Consider the following 18,152-nt stretch of genomic DNA (forward strand, 5'->3'; position numbering starts at 1 on the left):
ACAGCATGGTTGCTTTGCCCTTTCTAATAAATTTCAGTGAGTTCAGTGAAATTTGCATATGTTTATCTCAAAGGACTCCATCACACTCTTATGAGCTTGGGAAATGCCTACCGTCCTGTCTGTCTATACCGCATGTGCAAATGTGAGAGCTTACGGCACAGTTTTGACTGTAACCTGCACGCAAAGATGCTTAAATTTAAATATGTTTTGAAAATGCTCAAAGGGGGGAATTAAACCTCAGTCCAAGAAGAACATAAATATAATTTTGTTATAACAGTTAAACCACTATAAAATAAAATACAATAAAAAGAATTTTCAATATACATAAAAAAAAAGTGTATTGAAAGGGGGGGGGGAGTTCTTTATTGGTATCGATGGTTCCATGAAAAACCTTTAACATCCATGGAAGCTTTCCATTGCACAAAATGTTCTTATAGTGGAAAAAAGGTTATTTAGATTACTAAAATGAACTTCATATTAAGAAAAAAAAAAGGTTATTTTAAGAACTGGTTCTTTGAGGAACTAAAAATGCTTCTTCTATGCCATCAACCCCCTTTTAGTACTTATTTTAAATGGCACCTTCATAACACAAATGGAAATGAAATATAAATAGGTGCTAAATTGTGATTGTTCAAAATGTTGACAATTAGTTTAGTTTGTAGAACAACAAAGTTTTTTAAGGCTGTAAAATATCAATGCTGAATATAATAGGCATATCCAAACGCAGTTTGGGTAGGCTGCTTTATAAACTTTGTCTTTCATTAAAAGGAAATGCTGGCAATCCATGCGTTACACCACTAGATGGCAGGCTTTACCTTTACACCAGCTCCTGCTTTATTTACAGCAGATTTCTCTGGAATAGCATTTCACTTCAGTTGTGCATTTTATAGGCTACTAAAGGGAAAAATCTGATTCATCTTAATTTGTTAGTGCACTGGTGAATTTCAGAGGTGAGGTTTAATTTCTGATTATGCTGCAATGGGAGAAACCCCAAATCATCAATTTGCTTGGTATTCAAAAATTTCAACTCAGTAAAGATAAATATGATACATGGGCAAAATAGTTAGCTTTTGGTCTAGCCCTCAGTCTGGTTTAACTTTCTTCACCCACCTCTTTTTGTCACAATGTTGATTCTCTGTGTAGCAAGAAGCAACTTCAGTCTATCCATTTGAGAAAGACTAAATAAGCATAACCCCCTCAAAACGAGACCATTTTAGTTGTGCTATGAATGGAGAGCAGTTGTCAGCAATACATCCTTCAGTTTGTGTGTGTGTGTGCATAATTTCTGACACATTCCTGCTTCAGTATGAGTCTAACTTAATTCTCTTGTGATATTTAAACTAGAAACGCAGTGCCTTTTGTGTAAAACACTCAGTGACAGCACCAAATACGTTAGAGCTTTTTGATGACGGTAGGAACACAATGTTTGCTTCTCCTCCTACAAAGCCAAGTTCTCTTTGTGGACCCAGAAAGGGGGTTTGAACCTCTGCTGTTGTGGTTTTGGCAACTTTGTGCTTCAGCAATCAAAAGCGCTCATGTTCTCTGAGCGTTAGGTTGATTTTCACTCCTGTGTTGTTGTTTTTTTATGTACAATTACTGATTTTTATTCTGTTCTATAGTAGAAATAATCATTTCCTTTTTTTGCAGATCGATTTTTCTCATTCAGGTCTCTCTGGGCTGGCTTACAGTTTGAATAGAAGAATGAATTTGTGCATGTAAGGATCAGGCCATGTGAACGGAGATCTCTCAGTGGAATGTATAATTAGACAGAGGCCTGTGAAGGGAGAAAGGTAGGCATCTCTCCAGCCCTCAGGCTACCAGCTTCAAAACATTCATAACTTCATCCAATACGCAGTAGCTGGTACATTCCACATTTATTTGACTTCAGTTTTTTGAAAGATAAGTGTATTATGATGCTTTAAAATAAAACATATTTTTAGTTAAGCAACAATATCAAAGTGAGAGCAATATCAGTGTAGCTTTTCAGCCATACATTTGATTAGATGCACTGTGTGAGATTTATCTGTGACTTCTCTATGCTCTGCTGCTTTGCAGAGTAAAAGAGTTGTAATTGTGTTTTAGATTGCTTAATATCTCTGCAAACGGCACAACTTCAAAGAATGTTTGACTTGGCTGTCTCACGTCCTTCCGTATAAGCTTAAATCTCACAGTCGGGTTCGTGCCTGACGCAAATCTGACGCATGCAGCCAGAGCAGATGAATAAAACCGACTAATGAATTGACATTCGAGACTCATGATAATATGATAAAACACACTGGAGACCTGTGGCTGTTACTAACCCAGTCTGCCAAATCGGAACCAAAAGAGGCACTGCTTGGTTTTAATCTGCCTCATTCATTTTCAGTGGATGTCTCAATAAAGCACTAATGCTCAAAATTGTGGCTTGTGGAAAAAGCTCTTACAGGAAAAAGGAGCTATTCTTTTTTCAAATTTGCCCTTGACAAGCGAACAAAAGAGGCGGTATTGTGGAGAGAAGGTCAGCTTGTGTAGCAGGTAGTGTCTGTGGCAGGTAAAGCATGGGGCTTTTGTCTGTGTCTGGCTCTCTGTCTGGACTCTCATGGCACTCCGTACCCCCTACAGCAGTGACCGGACTCATCCTATTAGAATGCAGTGCTCATTCGCTGCCTCGGCTCACTGGTGGAGAGAGGGGGCTGTGGAAGAGAGATGAACGATTTTAGCAGGGAGAATGCCATGCAGAACTCAGTCTTTTCTGGATTCTAGGGGTCCAAGGATAAGATTTCTTATGGCTGATGCTGATGTCTAAAGAGCATGCCAATATAATACCGAATTGCAATAACGATAATGAATAAAAAAAAACTTCAACTACATTATTTATTTATTTTTAATGCTTTATAATACATATATCAAATATTTATTAATAAAATGTTATTTATTATTTTTCACAATATTTACAAAATTTACAGGGGGGAAAAAATATATTTTTACACTTTTTTTTTTTTTGGTATATAAAGAGCAGGCCAGTTTAAAATGCTGAATTTAAATAAAATGAATGAATAATGAAAAAAAAATTATTTGTTTTTTTATATGTATTAAATTATTTATTTGTTATTTTGCACAATATTTAACAGGAAACATATTTCTTTTAACATTTAAAAATATGCATTATTCTTTGTAAAATGACCAGTTCTGTTAATAATCAGTCTGGACAGGCTGTTGCTGATTTTAAAAGAGCAGGAGAATATAATTCTGAATTTAAATAACTTAATTTAAAAAACTTTTTATTTAGAATATTATTTAAAAATTTTACAAAATATTAATATTATTTTATAACGTACGTGAAATGACATGACGTGCATATTTTTGTGTCAAAGTGATTTATTTCCTTTTAAAATAATTTAATACATTCATGACATGTATCACTTTATTCTATAAAACCTATTTAGTTTGAATTCATTTTTAGTACATTTAAATAATACAAAATTATTTGATGTTTTGTTATCTTAAACCCCCAAAATGTCAGGTGGTGCAACTGTCCGAATAAATGAACAACAGACTCAGAAAACTATTTAAAATGGTGTCTTAATAAAAAATTAAAAACTAAATACTATGGCATCATTTTAGGTTGGAAACCTTTCATATAAACAAATTTATAAATATCAGTAGTTTTAAAGCTGTTGAGATAATTGAAAAACTTTTGTCCAGCAATTTGTATATTCTCAAATGTCAGGGTGGCACAACTGCAAACATGGGTCATTTATTATATATTGACAACATAATAACATCGTCATTAATGATGCATCATCCAGAGGAACCCAACTGATCCTTGTGAGAAAAGGTTTGTAGATCTCTGTCAAATACTAGTAAAAACTGCTAATTTCAAGTATGGGTAGGTTGTAGGGGTGGGACGGTTCGCTGTAAAAAATCGAACCGTTCGGTTCTCCACCCACGGTTCGGCACGCGCTTGCGCCGCAGTTCATCCCAAATCTGACGACGCATCTGTAATATGGTTTGTTGAAAACAACGTGCAAAACAGATTCGGCTGATGTATGTTTCGGTCGATGGATATGCATTCTGGTTTCCCAATACGTTACAACAGCGATGATCAAAAGAACATGGACAAAACAGTCACTCGTTGTAAACAAATGTTCAGTGACGGCAATGACGTGACGAAAGCTCTGTGTCCAGTCATTTGCGCCGTCATCACCCGGGTGTTGATAGCGCACAAGCACAGGTGAGACCTCAACATCTCACGTTGCTATCTGTGTTTAAACTAAACTCATTTAAACCTTGCCATTTAAACATTCATCTGTAAGACGTGAAAGAGAACTCGCGACCGCTGTGAGGAGAAGTGTGTGTGTGTGTGTGTGTGTGTGTACTCATCCGAAGCGCGTGCATGGAGAGCCGCGTCAGAGCGCGCAAATACTCTTTCACAAATTCAATTTCAAGTCTTGCACCTAAACGGATAAATTCAAACAAAAATTATGTCAACAAGCCCATCTTAGCGAGTATCCCAACAAACACAGTAGGTTATGTCTTAAGAGAAAAACGAGACAGACAGCGCATGTGTATCAGTATCAGTGTACTGGATCTTTGAATTATATCTTAAAGGGACAGCAGTCTAATATTCCTGCTCTGTGTTTTAATGTTAATCAAATGACACTCTTGACTGAATAGCTTTTGTAACTTCAATAATGTTTCATCTTTATTTAATTATTCAAAGAAGTTTATATGCAGTGTTATTTTATATTTGTTTAATTTATTCAATTTCTGTACCTGAAAGCTGTTAGATACCTGAAAAACATGTAAAGCATTGTTTATTTTATTTGTATCTTAGCGCTTTTTATTTGTGCTGTTTCTTGTAGGTAGATTATTTGTTTGTATTTTCTTTATCTTTATTTGACAATTGTCCTATTTTTTGCTGAACATAGCACATACCGAACTGTACTGAAACTGTGACCCTAAAACCGTGATACAAACCGTGAGAAATCTGAACCGTCCCACCCCTAGTAGGTTGGTACACTTTCCATGTCAGGTGGTACAACTACAGTACATACATACAACCATTTGGTTGTACCGCCTGACATAAAAACAGTCAAAAAATGAATTTAAACACTTTGAAATGTTACTTAACAACTGAAACTTATTTAAACACATTGTTCGTGATTTAGAAACACCTTTTTTGAAGCTTTATTTGTCAGTGACCCACGTATTAATATTTATTAATAAAATACTATTTCATATTTTACACAAAAGTTACAACACTAACAGAAAAATGTTTCTTTTAAGATTTTACACAAAATCTATGTTATTAATTGTAAAATGAACACTTCTGTTAATCAGCCAATCGGACACAGGACAATGCTGGTAAATGCTTAAAATGGCCAAAAATGTGTGTATATATATAAACAGCAGCTTTGACCTGTTAAAATCTCCTGTAGGATATGTAAAAAAACAAGCAAGAGAACAAAGTTATTCACATTTTATTCCTTTATTGAACAAAGTCTGGTCAAAAGCATTATGAAAGTAATAAAAGAATGTATTTCTTTTTTATTCTGGTTAATGCAACAGTGAGAGAGAGAAGCAGAGCCAGAGAAAAAGACAGAGAGAGTTTCAACAGTTTTATAATGCATCTAATAGAGTGTGTCTGGTTGTACTTGGCAGTCGCTGTGGCAGCAAAGGAACTCATTGACCTCTCAGCTCATCTGTGTGGAGATGTGCTAAGTCTGAGGAGCTTCGCTTAAACACCGCCGACTGCCTGCAAATGAAACACACGGCACTATTTCAGCAACAATCGCACATATACATCATTTAAAATGGTCCTCACTCTGCGGTATTTCAGTTTGAGCCGAAACCACACATTTACCATCTTATGAGAGGGTTTTAGAGTTTGGCGCTCGACTCATCTGCGGTAAACCCACATATCGGCCATAAATAACGGCTACATTTCCATATGAGGCACAATATGTGCAGATTTTTTGCGAACGGAGAAAAACGATGCTAAACATTCCATGAAATTACCCCTACAATTACCATAAAGTTGAAGCTTGGTACATGAGACACGCAGTGAGGTTTTCCTCCATTGAAGGATTATTTAGCCAGTTTAAAGAAAACATGTCAGCAAAATGTGACCTGGTGGCTGAGAAAGTGCAGACAATCTTAATCATAGGATATCACATTCAAATTGTGTCCGTGCACATCGTGTCTGCTCAATAGCTCACGGTGGGCTGGCCGACATCAGGGTTGCTGACTTTGGGAGACAGACGGCTGAGAGAAAGTGACCTTGGTGGTGCCGATACAAATAATGCCACAGTGCACCTTGTTGTCGCTTGCGAACTGAAATATGGGTGCACAGGGACTGGGTTGTCATGGCAACACCTACAAAGCAATGCAGTAGAGGGCGCCAAGGAGATGAACCGAGTTGAAGAGGGACAAAAGGAGATTTGGAGCCAGAATATCATTTGCATCAGTTACAGACTATATCCACATGACGACTCTAAAGTGAATCTCACAGGCGCTAATGGCTGTCTGACAGCGCATGGTTGAAATTAGGTAAAAAAGATCATAAAATATTGATTTGCTTCTCAGCACATTTTCAAGAAATTGGAATGTGAAAATGAAATGAAAATGCTGTAATCTATATGCAGCGTATTCATAAGATTGAAATGGAGGGTGAAAGCAATGGCGGCAGCGCACTCAAAGATGGAGTGAGTTTTCAGGTGACTGTCTGGAAGCCTGCCGCAGTGTCTGAAAAACCCAGACATCAGCCAACTCTGATTACCACCCAAGTGCGTGCTTGCAAATATGTGCGGGTGATAGAAAAGAAGAGAAAGGAAAGAGTCAACTAAAAAAGAGCAAGACATCGGTGACCAAAGCAGCTGTTGTATCCTTATTTGACTCACAATTAGTAAATGGAGACAATAGCTTCGCCCTCAAGCACCATACTTACAGGATGTGTCAAGAAATTCAGTCACTTTGAGGACCTCCTTGACCTCCATGGGAGTAAATATTTTAATGCATCACTTAAATTGGCTAAAGATTGTGCGGAAATTACATACAATTCATGATTCATACTGTTACTATTCTTGATGATAAATCACTGTACAAGTCCACAATCAAGATCTTTTATTCACTTTGTAATTTTGAATAAATCAGATGGTGATTTCCCAAGAGAAAGACCCAACAAGCCTCATAAATTGATTTGCAATTTTCTCAGTACATTGAGAAGAGCCAACTAAACTCTATATCAGAGGGCCTGTTTACACCTGGTCACTTTATGTGTTTTCTCTGATCGGATAGCTATCTGATTTATAAAAACCATTTCATTCACACTTGGCCACATAAATGTGTCTCTGCAAAACGGATATAAATCCGATCTTCAATTCCTGCACTATATGCAGATTTAATGGAGTTCACGTCACCGAAAGCAACAAAACCGAAATAGCAGAGAGCGTGGCCACAGCACTGCTAAGATCATTTAGTCTCATTACTTTTAATGAAGATGATTGTGTTTTGAGCGCCTGCGACTTACTTTCAGTTTGATTTGCGGCAGTTTGTCGTGCTGAAGAGATACTCAGCTCTGTGCTGCAGTAGCGGTGTCCTATCTGACTATAACACGCTATTTAGCATATAACACGCTCTCACACATTTATTTTTTAGTATTTTTGGGAGGAGTTACATATGTGGTTTCAACAATCAGATGCATTTAGACCTGGTTTTGACTGGAATGCGTCCCAGACCTCCTCCTGAAGTGGTTTGAGCGATCGGATTTATATCCGTCTCAAATGCGTTTCGAGGGGCATTTAGATGTAGTCTTTTCACGATCGGATAGCTATCCGATCAGAGAAAACGCATGAAGTGACCAGGTGTAAACAGGCTCAGAGGTTCTCAACTCTGGCCCTCCAGATCCACTTTCCTGCAGAGTTTCGCTCCAACCCTAATCAAACACACCTGAACAAGCTAATCAAGGTCTTCAGGATTACTAAGCAAGTGAGTTTCATCAAGGTTGGAGCGAAACTCTGCAGGAAAGTAGACCTTGAAGGCCAGAGTTGAGAACCCCCGCTCTATACTATATAATCTCATTCATTACTAATATCCAGCGAGCTGTAAACCATCAAGTTAGGTGTTTCCACTTTGAAACCCTCACTGTAACTCTGAATGGAAACTCAAAGATACAAAGTAAAATCCACTTTCCGATGTCCTGATTTCCAATGGCCAGATTACAGACAGACTCCCCATGGCTGTTTTTTTTGTTTGTTTGTTTTTTTTCCAGTGGGCATGCGCATCTGACTGAGTCTAGTGGCTTCGGGCTTACTGTGCCATGCCTGACTGTTTTGTATTCATGGTGGATGACTATCTCGCTACTGTTGCTGGGGGCTCTGTGGAGCAACCACCTATTAGCTGGAAAACTGCCACGGCTTGGAGTGAAGTTTAATAAATATATAAAAGCCATACAGTGCGTAATTGGATGGTTAGCGTCAGAGGACAATCAATTTTGTTGAGGTTGCATTTTTAGACATTTTTCCTCTCTCAGAGATCTAAAAATAATGACAAAAAGGGGTAAGAGTCAATCTGAGTGATTTAATCAAATATATTACTTACTGTATATATATATATATATATATTAGCAAAATCTTATTTAGTGGCTTTATGATTACACATCCACGACACATGTAGGTTAATGCAAATGGAAACCAGGTACTGGAATAGAGAATTATTATTCTGAATTTAATATGATGCAGGCAAGCATACCGAATGGCATTAGAACTGTCTGCATGATTATGCTATTAATCCATAAATGGTTTGAAGACTCGCTAACAGCTGTCATAAACACAACAATGACATTCTGAAGCAAAGCAATTATCCTCAGACCTAGGGTCTGATTGGAAACTCTAATGACGTAAAAATATTTGAGTGATGGGAATAAATCCCACTTGCTTCTTGGATAAAAAATATATATTCCTAATCCTCCATAGCTCACAGACATCACATGGACAGTAATGGAATATACTGACCTTTTCCACCTTTTATTTCCATTGTACATCTTGCCTCTGCGATAATTCCATAATAAAGGAGCCAATCTGCTTTTAATTAATCTGCCAGAGAACTTCTTCAAAAAATTATTGAAAACAGCATTTGCCCTCCCTACACTCTCAACAATCTCTGTCTCTGCCAATATACTGTAATAGTAACCATATGCCCAGCAGGAAGCAAACCAAATGCATTACCTACATATTAAATTCCCAGTAAATTCTCCTTTTGATACGCCTTTTAATGCATTAGCTGTGCTTGTGAAAGAGCCACAAGATACATCTCGGTTTACCAAAACTATGTATAAAGAACATGTACATTTGCAGCATTTAATTAGACGTTTACTATAGTATTGAAATACATTTATGCTCTGATCTGAGAACTTTTTAGATGGAAAACCCCCTAACCAGACACCTTAGCTGCCAGGTGTGTATCCTAAGTTGTGTATCCTAAGTATTTCCCAATTTACAAACCGGTTGTGCCTCAAGGTGATTGAAGTGTGTAAAATACATAAAAAGTTACGTATTGAAGTTCAGAGCTTAAATACAGATCTCAAAACAGCCTGTGGGCTTTTCACACTTCGTCTTCTAAACCCTGGGGTAATGTAATCCTGGGTTAACTTGATTCATATTTTACACTGTTTATACTTTACTTATGGTTAGTTAACTTCACAGTATATTTGGAAACTCTAGGGTAACGTTCAAATTTGCAAAATCTGTAGATAAAAAGAAAACATTAATTGACAAGTGCAGCATGACAATCTATCTTTTGAAAGTCTTAAATCTTTTAAAAAATATAAACTACAAGAATATCATTTATACTATAAGAATATAAAATAACTTTTCCCCCTCAGATGACACTAAACACAGAGTGTGAAAGTTTATGACTGTTTAAAGCCTATGAATATTTAACAAGGTAAACAATGAAGCCGTTTATGATTAGTTGTCTTTTCTCAAAAAAAAATCTGAATTACTTTTATCACTGAATTGTTTTACACTGTCTATTTTTGGCACCACAAAGTCCTGGTAAATCCTGCTGTAGCCCAAGGTTAACAGCCATGATAACTTGCTTTCAAAAACAAAAGTGCGAAACGTTTTACCCAGGGGTAAAATTGGCGTTAACCTGGGATTTAAATGCTCACCCTGGGTTAAGTGCAGTGTGACAAGTCCAAATATAACACAATACAATTAGTATGTATTAAGCAGGCAAACAGACTGTCACACAAGCTCATCTGACTTTGGAGAGTTTTTTATTTTGGTCAGAGGTGCTGAAGCCCTCCACCTGTCTCCCAAGCTCCTGACCCGTGATTTTGAAAGAAGAACTCACGAGTTAGGGTCTCAGGGAACAGGAGGAGGGCAGCTATAACCAGCTGAGGCTATTGCTTTTCTATTATCAAAGCTGAACTCAGCAGTTCCTACACTGCCAAAAGTTGGTGTCTGGCTGCATCACGTCTGGTGTGTGTCCTACAGCATCACTGGTCCTGTGAAAAGCCTGAAAATGTTGCAAGTAAAATACAAAGACGTTTCACTAATAACTGTTATGCATGAGACGAAAGGCAAAACAACAATAGGATGACAGGGTGGAAAAGAAGAATGAAAAGGCAAAGAGCTGAATGACAACTTGTAAGACTTGTTTCCTCTTTTTCAGATTGGACTTCAATAGACAAATGCCCTCTGCTCTGCAGTCTTTGTGTGAGGAAAGGAAACACCCCCCCCACCACCTCCATCTCTGAGCCAGACGGTCAGTCCTTCCTCTTTGTTGTCTTCTCTAAGTCATGATAGACTTGCAATCCCAGCAGAGACTCAAGGTGCCTCGTCCACATAACAGGTAGGACAAAGCGACCTTGCATTGCAGTTATATGCATCAGACAATAGTTGCAGGCACAGAAAAGACAGAAAAATCCCCAGCAAAAAGTCTGTGTTACTTTAAAATAGGCTGCATCAGACACCCCTTTGCAAATGCGGGCATGCACCAAACGCCTCAAGACAAAGCTGTCACTCAGATATTTGGAGGTGCGACTAGTTGGCAACTACATACAGATGTGGCAAACATCCGAACGGCGAACCCCACCCCCCTCTTTTACCTCTGTCGCCACTGTTCGGTACGCTTAATGAAATCTCTCCCATCTGTGGTGGCAATTCAGTCGCTCACCCCAGCCAAAACATGAGTGATGTTATTCCCTTCACCTCTCCCGGCTCCTCCCCCAGTCTCCTCCCTCCCCCCACACCTTTGGCCCCTGTCCTCCCCTGAGGAGGACAAGGGGGAACCAACCGAGGTGATGCTCCCGAGAATGAGCAGATTATTATCGGCATTCACAATTTACCTCTGGCTTTCCGAACAAACGAGACACCATCGCTGCCACCATCCATCTTTGAAGGAGAGAAAAAAAAGGTAAAGAAGAGAGGAGCCGGGTGCTGAATCAGACGCAGACTGGTCTTAGGAAGGGGGCGGGGGTGGACTGGAAGGCGCAGGTTATACCCGCCCCGCCGTTTGCTGCCATTGGCTTGTGGGAGACATCCATCATGCTGTCCCGCAGTGGCAGAAAGCTGAGGCGCATGAGTGAAGCGAGCGATTCTCTTCAGGCGCAAGGCAAATGGCCGGTGGCAGAAAAGTGAAGATCCAAAGAAATAGCTCACATACTAGATGACAGCCGACCTCGTCATCAACCTCATCCCGGCTCAAGGGATGCTAACCTTAATTGACCGAGGAGAGCAATAAACCTTTTGCACAAACTATTCTGCGGTTGGTCTGGGTCAATCGCTGACATCTTCTTTGAGAAATTAACTGTTAAGCAATCATTTACACCACTGCTGATAGCATATTATGAATAAGTCTATGCTTAATGACTAATTCATCATTAACTATGTCTAACATTATAGCGCAAACACTGAGAAAGGCAGAAAGGGTTCGTGTAACGATATAATGACTTGTAGAACAGCCTATCTTGTGGTTCAGTTCATTCCCTGTTTCATTAACACTCCTGCCCTATGCAGGCATTCTCAGAGGAGCGCAGCGCTCTGAATGTCAGTATATAATCTCCACTGCACCACAAGGAACACTGCGATTTCTACAGCAACACATAATTCAAGTCCAAGTCCGCTTGGACTCCAGACTGCAGACATTGGAGACTACGGGGCCTAGGGACTTTTAAAGCAAATGAAATCAATGCGGGCCCTAAACTAGTGCCTGTAATCAATCAACTCTATTACAGCCTTTGCCTCAGTGTCTGGACACTGCTGACCCCCACTTTCACCTTTGGACATTAAGGATGCAGTGAATACATTTCCAGCTTTACAAAGCTTGTTAGTTCTTGTGTAGTTGAGTGTTATGGTTCTGCAGTGGCCCTTCACTGTAGGCGAATACAAACCCAATGAAATGAACATCTGAAACACTGTATCTATTGAAGAATTGGCCATCTTTCAATTCATGAGTGTAAATTTGATTTAAATAAGCCACACCCATGGAAAGTTCAATTGGAATTTGAATTGAAATGACAGGAAGAGGAATTTACTGAATTGCAATTCAAAGAAATTAAACACAGGTTAATTTATTAAATATGTTGAAATATCTGTCTATCTATCTACCTATCTATCTAAGCTTTTTAAACATTTTTCAAAACTTTCAAGATAATTTTCAATGTTTCTCTTGACAAAATTAGCTTTTCCAGTTAAAAATAAGGTCATATTTCAGTTCAGTCATATAATTTCTTTTAATTCAACTTTGAATTACAATTCTGTATCTTGTTTGCTAACCCCAGTTCAAATTCGATTTCAATTGAAAAGGCATTCTCAATTCAAATCCAAACAGCGCTTCATTCTGCTCTGCTAAAAATATCTTCAAGAACATAAAATCTGTCTAGTAAAATGTTTCTGAGCCGCGATATACTGGCCGACAGTGTAGAGTGTGCAAACATTAATAACTATCATGTCTTGTCACACCAAATGACAGCCAACTCTATCGACGCTGCCCATGCCCCTTGCGCTCAATGCTATTGATTTCTCTTAGGGGTCAAAGGGCGAGCCGGTATTGATCCACGAGACTCTTTGACAGCACCGAAAGGACCAGCTCCAGACAAATCGATGACACCTCAGTGCACCACGTATACATTATGGTTATTTACTGGACATGAAGCAAAAGCAAGCTTTATCACTTGTCTGTCAGGTATGGCAGAGCTAAGCAAAATTCATATTAGAGCTTCAGAAAAAAATCATAAAACGGCTAAAAGGGTGAACAGATGGGTAAAAAATATCCCGTCAAGGAAACTTGTTGGGTTAGTTACCATTGAAATTATGAGCGCAGGTCAATTGCTTTCTTGTGGTTTTAAAAGACAAATGGACAAAGATGTAGACAAATACAGAATCAATTCTGTTCAACCTGTAGTCGAAATATGAGCCTCATTGTAGTGCAGCATTCACCAAAGATGGATGCATGAAATTAGCTGTAAAAATATCTCAATGAAGCTAACAAAAGACCTTGATTTTAAAAAAGAAATAAAACATCCCACTTCAGAATGTTATCGATTTCAGCTGTGATTGAAGTGATTGGCTGCAGCTTTACTTCTGACAGACATAGTCCTCAATGACTGGCAATGAATCTTTAATTCCATTCAATACTAGTAAAAGGATATATAAAGGTGTATCTCTCAGACACACACTCAACCGATTCAAATACTCATTCCAAATAAAAATACATGACATCATATTACTTCATTCTTCAAGTCTCAAAGTTGTATTTTAGTTTAGTTTTGGTAACTGTGTGCTGGTCGGTGGCTTGTGAGCTCCAAGGAAAGCTAGAAGGTTGTACAGTTAACTCCCAGGGCAAAATTCTAAACCATACAACCTACTACCTCAACCTGGATGCACACAGTCTCGTTGCTGTAATCCCTTTTGAAGAAGTTTACATAAACGTCAATCAATAGTAAATTACACTAGACAAGTCTGAGCAACTTCACTGCCTGGCAAGCAAGGAAAAGAGGGCAATATGTAAAAAGCCAAAGAAGGCTGGCCTTACATTTTAGATGATTTTCTACCACAGAGACAGAGACCCATAGAAACGAGCTTGTGCCATCAAACTTATCACAAGATCGGATCTACGGGTTAATGACAAGTGGCTGCTCATTTGATCATGCAGTGATTGTCCTACACTATATAGAGATGTTAATATCTGGCACATCAATGTATGACCTTCACAAAGATCTGCATTGTAAACTGATCTTTCCTTTAATTTGGTCCACGGAATGTAGAGAAATATACCAACCAGTGATGTAAAGGCAAAGGTATGATGCACTATGAGGAAAGATATTTTTGCAATATGCATTTAAGAACACGAATAAATAAAATTGCTATGAACACAGACATTCCTGTTTTATAACCTGTAACGCAAAGATATAATAATAGATTATCAACACACAATTTGCTACGATTGCAGTTAGGATGCATCGTTATTAAAAAGCACATAATTATTTTTATCTGTTAATTGTTTTGGCCAATAAGTGATAAATGGATGACATTACAATTCTATACTATTTTGTGTAAATAAATAAATAAAATGCACTAAAATAAAATAACTTGTACAGTACTGCTAACTTGTACATAAAAATAAAGTCAACCCATGACCCACGACCCTGTAAAGTGGTTATGATGGTTGGGGTAGGGGAGTTTGATTCAAGAGCTCAACTTTGTTCATATGGCTTCACTGAAGAAAAATAAAATAAAAATTAGGTAGCTCAACAGATCATGTTCCCCACTAAAATCTTTGACAAGTTCAGTGATTGATAACACAGAACTCTTGCCTAGTCCAAAACCACAACAGCCTTTCCCACTCATGAGTCACTGAGGTAATCTTGCTTTTTCAAAAATGATGCCAAAAATCCAAATACCGGCACGCCCTGGGCTGTCAAATTCAGTTCTGTGAGGAAAAGAGTTGATCTCTCTTGCTAAGCTGAGAGCAAAGCTGCATCTTAGCATTACTTTTAGTAACTCTAACTAAACTACAGTTAGCTACTAATGCTAAACATGAAACAGCTAAGTAATGACAGTCTGAAGACCCACTAAGTACAGTATCAGTTTCATTACCTTTTGACCTCTCGCTTGATTGACAGTTTTTGTAGAGCCAACATTGTATGGGCTCACAGTGGTAGACAGTGTTGGGCTTGGAGTGAGATATTTACAACCACCATCTGAGCTCTTTACTGTGTTCCATAACAAAACATCTGAACCAAAAACATCTTCTACTGAAACGGCCATGTAAGGTCAAACATGGCTCTTTGATTTTGTGGTCAGCTTCCAGGTTTAACTTTGCCCATAAACTGGTTCACATTACCAGTGAATTTAAATGGAGCATGGTGAATAGGAACGAAGCTATGAGGCTTTGCAAATAAAGAATGTGGACATGTCAAAATATACCGGTCATAAAATAACATTTCATGCTTCCCACACCAAAGAAAAACTCAGGCATCATTAATAGTCAACAAACATGGATACGTATATCTATAAAAAAATCTGTTTGCCCTTACAAATTATTATTATTATTATTATTATTATTATTTGTTAGATTACCTTTTTACAGTTTTGTTAAAAGGGTAGATTGCTCAAACTCATAAAGTCTGACACCGTTCCTCAGCATATGATTTTCTTTCTTCTTTGGAACACAAACAGTCTCAGTGAGAGGTGACCAGGGGCTGTCAAGCTCCAAAAAGAACAATGTTTTAAAAAAGTACCATCATATTTTAGAGCAAGGGATGCATGAAAAAATGTGGACCTTGAAAGAAATGCAGTATGCTTTGTATAAAAGCATCTGCCAAATGCAAAAATGTGAATACACTGAGAAATAAATGGTTTAGGATTCAAATTTGAAATTCACAACAATTACAAAGGAATGGACATGAAACATGAAATTTTGAAGTAGAAAGAATGAAACGTACTGTCATACTTCAATAATCTTTGCATTATTTACAACTTACTGAAATGGACTGAAATTTAAGTCATTATGAATGAACATGATTCATTTGTGGTCTTTTCCTCACTCAATTAGGCTTCAGAAGACTTGAAACACAGCACAAGACTTGCATCATAAAATGGGTCCATGACAGTCTTTTTTTACTTGGAATGATATGAGAATGAGTAAATGATGTTAGAATTTTATTGCTGGGTAAACTAATCTTTTAATAATCTTATAAAAGTAAGCAATAAAGATAAGCAGACTTAAAGCCTCTCCTCTCTAGTGCCCTCCAACTGCATACTTGCATAAAAGTTTATTTTCCTCACCAGTTACATTCCTTGTAAGCATAAAGATTAGCCCAGAATATGACAAATCCTAGTTCACTTATGAAGAATATTTCCATACATCATAAATTCCATCCCTTAGTGGATTTGTACTCTCTGACATGTGAGAATGGAGTCCTAGACTGATCGATTAGTTTTATTCCCAGCATTAACAAAAGTAATGAAAGCAAGGACAGATAGGGATTGCTGTGGCAGTTTATCTGAAAAAGCGAGATATTTTTGGCCACAGCCTGACTGTTTGTGCACACGTGAAGTGAACTCAACGGTGCCATTAGTCTTAAACAAGCAAATGCGAGCAGCAGCTGAGTGGGGCCCCTCACGTGCCATTTGGCTACAAGGCAGTGTTACATGCGTCGAGGAGTCACTCGGTTCATAGCAATTACTCAAACATATGACAGGACTCATGACTCACACACTGCACTGCATTTTGGTGAGTGAAAACAAGACTGGTCTGAATCTTATTAAAGTCACAGAGAAAACTCTTGACAGATCCACCATACTTCTCATTGCAACTCTCCAGACCTGACCTAAAAGGTTTCACAGAGAGAACTGTTGCCATAATTTGATTTAATTCTCCAGCTGATTGGGGAAAATATTTTAACTGAAAGCAGGAAAAAGCATGTTCTTTATCCATTATTTAATTAAAGCTCCTTTGCATTAATGGAGGTTACTTATGATCCATAGAGGTCAATATCTCGTTAGTATTTCACCAGCAATGTGCATTTAGCCTTCACCTGTCTCATCAAAAGTTGTTTTTATTGAATATTCCATTTTTCCATCTTCTAAATAATTCATCAAAAAGTGAAGATCAACTAATGAAATTGATTATAATAAGATTGATCATTATAAAACACATTAGGGCAAAAAGTGATGACAAAAACAGGTCCTAGTACTAGTTTGAAATTTAGCCAAGCACATTGACCCAACACACACTAACTTAAGACAAACTGGAATTTGGTTATGGGCAGTGCCTCTCTGCAATAATTCATAGCCAATTTTAAAAGCATTATACACCTGTGTGTGGTTTTCCAGGAGGAAGTTGTGGCCCACAGTACACAAAGACCACTGAAAAAATGGTGAACTTTTCCAGATGTCAGAGAGCAAATCCCTCTCTTGCTTGATAAATAGTTAAATCTTTACCCAAACTTGATGTACAGCAACAGGATGTAGCTATCCAGGTTTGGGAACCTAAAAATATTGGAACCAAACTCTTCCCAGTTCTTTGTAGGGAATCAAACACAGCCAAACTCTTATGAGCCGGTTCTTTTTTTATAAATAAAAAACACCTTGCTGCGGGCACTTGAGAGCGATTCGGCGGCGCAGCATTTTTTTCAGTTGAGACATGATACGGAATATCTGCGGAACTGTTAACTAGTATCTGATTTCGCAAATAGTTTGCTTCTGAATATAAAAATGTTGACACAATGTAACACTTGTTCTGCCACTTGTTTTGGATGAAGAGATGTGCTTGTCGTTGACGTTTGTTATCGTTGAACAAGCAGAATGTGACGGTTGGTCGGTGTGGTATTTGAAAAAAGTGACAGTGATGAGCGCTGTGTTTTACCCAAAGTTGATCATTCTTCAACTCTAGGCGACTAGTAAAAAACGTAGAGCACTCTGCAAGTGAGTGCTGCTGTCGTTTAAAAAAATACGGCGCTTATTGAAAACATTAGGAAAAATACGCTAGCCTCGGTTTTTTATCGCATGGTGTAGCTGTAAAAGAAAATTAAAACGTGAAAACACATATTTGTAAGAATTGTTTTACATTTATTTGTGTTTTTCATCTTTTTTTCTCAAAGATTATCTTCATTTAGCAATAATTTATTTATTTATTTTTTTTAAGCACAAAAAGAAATGTTA

General features: G+C 37.9%; 1 long non-coding RNA gene across 1 annotated transcript in view; it reads right to left on the reverse strand.

Annotated features, from left to right (window-relative positions):
* Nucleotides 1-5,451: 5,451 nt before the first annotated feature.
* LOC127495430 (uncharacterized) overlaps nt 5,452-18,152 on the reverse strand; it is a 33,399-nt gene continuing 20,698 nt past the window's right edge. Inside the window, exon 3 of the long non-coding RNA XR_007925121.1 lies at nt 5,452-5,737. This is a non-coding gene — a long non-coding RNA (uncharacterized LOC127495430). The remainder of the gene's footprint in view (nt 5,738-18,152) is intronic.

The sequence above is a fragment of the Ctenopharyngodon idella genome, chromosome 15 (genome assembly GCF_019924925.1).
Source record: "Ctenopharyngodon idella isolate HZGC_01 chromosome 15, HZGC01, whole genome shotgun sequence".
Classification (NCBI taxonomy): domain Eukaryota; kingdom Metazoa; phylum Chordata; class Actinopteri; order Cypriniformes; family Xenocyprididae; genus Ctenopharyngodon; species Ctenopharyngodon idella.